Source organism: Diadema setosum, chromosome 12 (assembly GCF_964275005.1).
Source record: "Diadema setosum chromosome 12, eeDiaSeto1, whole genome shotgun sequence".
NCBI classification, from domain to species: Eukaryota; Metazoa; Echinodermata; class Echinoidea; order Diadematoida; family Diadematidae; genus Diadema; species Diadema setosum.
This window is the reverse complement of record NC_092696.1, coordinates 30,614,694-30,619,660: the sequence shown is the minus strand read 5'-3', so window position 1 is coordinate 30,619,660 and position 4,967 is coordinate 30,614,694.

The following is a 4,967-nucleotide window of genomic DNA, read 5'->3' as shown; positions in this document are numbered from 1 at the left end:
TGGTTAAGGTTATTTCACGAAGAAAAGTTTAAATTACAGTTAGCTCTTCTAGTAATCGTATAGCACTGCGCTCTTGGCATTGTAAATCTAATATCCGTGGATAAAAGTATTGTAGATTAGTTGTTCTTATTTAGATCATGGAGCTTCATGTTTAGATCTTTACTTCTTTTTTGTATTTTTCATTACGTATTCTCAATATTCATTTAAACAGAAATGCAGCCTTTTATATTTTGTTTTTCATGCACTTCCTTGTTTACGAAAATGAACAAATTCCCGACTCATTTTAGATAGGTATGCAGACGTACATTAATACCAAATAAGAATTCACACAAATTTCTCGTACTCCCCTCCTCTCTCCATCACTCCTTCTCTTTCAATCTTCATCATCTTCATCATCATCCTCTACACTTGTCTTCTTCGAGAAATAATGACATTTTCAAACACTCTCAAGTCCTGTATTATATTCAATCATTCATTAAAGGAAGAAATACACATTCCTTTTTAACAAATGAAATTTATTTTTATTAGGTTATATTCGACATTTAATTCGGGCAGAACTGAAAAAAAAAAGAAATCTAGGAAAAATAATTGTTTGAATATATATTCATTACTATAATTACATTGTATTGTTTCCAAGTATCATAAGTTGTACATTTCATTAAACGGATTTCCACATTTCATTTTCAGCCAAATTCAAAATGCATTACTATATATGATATTTCGTAACAACAAATATAATAAGCAAAACTGCTGTTAAATAAGAAGCTGTTAAAATGAGATTTCATATTACCTCCAGGATAGACAGTACTACAAGTAGTTCATTCAATCATAATTTAAAGTAACTATATTTCCCGTAATGAAAGAAATCTTAACGTTATTGACATATATGTTCTAATGAACAAGACAATTTCGAGGAACCCATATCACAATGAAATAGAAATACATTACATTGTACCTTTACACAATATTCCTTTACCTTCATAGAATAAAATATTTCTTAGTATTTCTTATATCCATTTCTGACCAAAAAATGAAGGAATCTTTTTTTCTTATCATCAAACTAAATACTAGTCATCTCTACTTCTTCGGAACCGATTATAAAATGTATTGTTCTCGCAGCTTTCAGCTCTCTGGCAGAAAGAAATTTCATGTTCATTCCAAATCGGCATAATATCAATCTCGTTTCTTACTCAAAAATCAGTTACTGGATATTCCCTATACACGAATTAATGATAAGTTTTACTTCTTAAACTTTACTGTTGTTTAGGTATGATTTATTATAAGTGGAGAAATAAAGTCCAACCTCTTCAAAGCAAACATTTCTTCAAACAGTACAAAGATATTGTCAAATACTTACAGAGTTATCTACACAGGTAATGTTCTTTTAAAAAGATTTCATAGAGATGAATTTATACCTGATATTTTTACTATAGATTTACGTGGAAATTATCAGTTTTGATATCTCTTCGAGTATCACACTTTCCACATTCAGATTCGTTAACGCAATCAAATTTTTCATGTTTTTATATTTCTGTGGTTTTTTACGTCACAAATATTTATGTATATAATTTTCTGCACATATTTCTGTAAATAATATTGACACCATGAAACAAGGTGACTGGTTTTTTTTTTTCTGGCACTGTACCTGTTTACAAGTAGACTGTTAACATATCAGACCTACATTTCTTCATATTTCCTTTAAAAAATGAAATCTACAACAATATTCAATGTAAAAAGACATAGATAATGATGGCTATGCTATAAGTCCTCATGTGGACACAGACTGCAAGAATATGGCTGTGTACTGCAGTACACGTATCATCCAATAAAACATTTTCTGTCAGAGTTTATTATTCATTCTCGAGTTGCAGAGAGAGAGAGAGAGAGCAAGCAGAGGAAATGTAAGCATCCAATTGCTTATAACCCTCTTGCAGTCTCCTAATACCTTTCTAACTCGCACAACTTGACTTGAAGCTTGGTCCTGACTTTAGTTTATGTCTGCTGTGGGTGTCCCAGGTGCTGGGGTAGGCATGATTAAAAAATACTGGGAATCGTTAACGGGGTTGGCCTAATGACGGCCTGGCTAAAGGAGACAAAATGAATAGTATGATAGGTGAGCTGCTTCATAAACAAAGTAAAAGAAAATACATTTTATATGGATTTTGATACTTATATAGTTTTTGCTTTGAAAAGCACTGTTAAGCCAAAGAGAATGGAAGCATATTACAGTGGAAATTGAGGATGGCATCATTGTGACAAAGGTGTATGGAGAGACCCATGGATTGATGGTTATCACGAGTAATGCCAGTGAATAAAGTGACAGTGTAAGATACAGTACATAGGATTAATGTCCCATAATGTCCCCTTGATTCTTTCACATACAATATTTGGAAAATTTGAGACTCCATTGATAAACACATAGCAGTACGTTCAGTTCATGGTTTCTTCATTTGACATGATGATTTCATCACTAATTAGTTTGTGGATTGTCAGTCAAACAGATACAGAGATAACAAGCTATCCCAAACTCTGCTGCAAAAGTAGTGTTCAAATTTAAAACGAAATATATATATACATTAACACAAATTTCACTGGTTTTAAGAAGCTTGCACTGGCTTCATGTCAAAATTCATATTCAGTACAAAATGTTGATGTTAACTTTTGAATACACACTATTTGAGAGAACTATTTTGAATAGGAGACACACCAGAGAGAACCCTTTGTTCAAAAGGCAGGGACTTATTTGTTATGCTGAATAAAAAAGCAACAATATACATATTTGCTTGTCATGTCTCTACCATATGGAGGAATCTGCCCCAGAATTTAAAATAATTTACAAATGTTAATCTAAGTCTGCCTTGGGAATGCCTTCATTACAGTCTAAACATGAAACAAGGTATTATTGTTATTGCAATTGTATGTTTTTGTGTAATCATTTTTATCCTTGAGCACATAGGGACATAATACAAAATGTTCTATGTGCTATATATAAGTACTGTTGATTATTATTATTACTTTTATTATCATTTATATCATTTTATCATCACTATTATTATCATTATTATTAGTAGTAGTAGTAGTAGTAGTAGTAGTATCATTATTACTATTGTTATCGTTATAATTATTATTATTAAAATGATGTCATATTTTATAATCCCACTACCCCCCCCCCCCAATTTCTGCACACACACGACCCAAAGTCATTAAATAGGACATTAAGCAGAACATCGAGATAATGTTCTGCCAGAACCTGACTGCCCATTCATCACGCACACACATTTGTGAAAAGTTCGCTGAGTGCTGTCTGGAGCAACTCTGTGATTGTAGTGAAATATTGCTATGCTCTCCTTCCATAATGATCCCTGGCTTGGACTTTGGTGCAGATGTTCAGCTCAGTCACCCTAGTCATTTGAAGCTGTTCCGGGTTTCTCTTTGCTTTCTCCACTTCGACATATCCAGTAGACAGTTGTCATCAGATTCTCTCCCTATATGCAAAGATGAACAATTGTTGTTCACGACAATGTTACTTCTATATTGCAGAGGGGAATGATGACATTTGAGACAACAGTCATAACATACTACTTAATCAATTTTCCACATCTGTAAAACTATATTGATTTGCCTGAGAAAATAATCATATAATGTTCCTTTCATATCAACACTTTGGTAATGTTTTGCTGAAAAGTGCTAATGCAATTCTGTTGAATTATAAGTTTTAATCAATGTGATAACGTACATACAAGACTATACTAGGATAACTCCTAATTGTCCATTGACACTGGATTTTCTGAGTAATATCTATGACAAAATAAAACCCAATACTACATGAATAGGTGTTGCACTGATTGCTGTTTATATCTTGCTCACCTTTAGCTCAGTGCACAATGTAACCTTTGAGTGCAGTAAGGAGAGGATGCTAAGCCAGACGAAATGGTGAATGAACACATTGTTGACTAGAATCAGGAGCAGAACTGAAGTAAAGAATAAGACAAAGAATAAAGAAAGCAGAACATCACAAGTGAAAATCGGCGATATAGTTAACCCCATGTAAAAGTCTCAGACTCTTACAACATTTGACTTCTGAGTGTACAAAGCAAAAAAAAAAAAAAAACAACATTAATATTAGTGAAGCTTTAAATGTATATTGAGACCTATCATTTTCATTGTCTTTGCCAAGTATTTGTCATACTGTATGTGCCATTGACTTTTGCAAAGCTGATGGTATCTCATATCAGTACAGAGAGCTGCTCATTCCCCATCTCCATTGTCCCTCCCCCCCCCCCAAAAAAAAAAAAACACACACACACAGCAAACATTAAAACACACACACACACAAACACACACACACACACACACACAACTACAGTTATAACAGTAATGAAAGATACATGACACTGAAGAAATGCATACCGGTACCATATCAAGATCAGATTGAGAGACAGCATTGCCTTTATACCAAAATGCAGCATGACTGCAGGTAATTAGATGTCAAAATTTCGGATTCCATGTTATGTCAGTGCTTCACGTCCATCAAAACTACAAATACAGTTGTAATTAAAAAAAAAAAGAGTAAGATACACAATCATTTCAGCACGGTATGTGGAAAGTCAAATTATTAGTCGTATGCCTGCACTGTGTACTAGTATTACACACTGGTCTGTCTAAATCCTTGTCAGATAGTAATGTAACTTACTGTTCTTGTTCAAGCTTGTGATGATGTTAGAAATCTACAGGAATGCGGTTTGGAGTACAATTGTGTAAAGTAGCCCATCATCGATGAACATCACTCATTTCAGTCCAGTTCTGCAAGTTGTTGCGTTGTCCACACAAATGCCTCAATATCTGTTTGGAATGGAAGATGAATGCAAGATGTCAGTTACATGAAAATCCATCACTACTTACAATTCTGTAAGATCATCAATATGAGCCACAAATTTCCAAAACATCACACTGCCCCCTTCCCCACC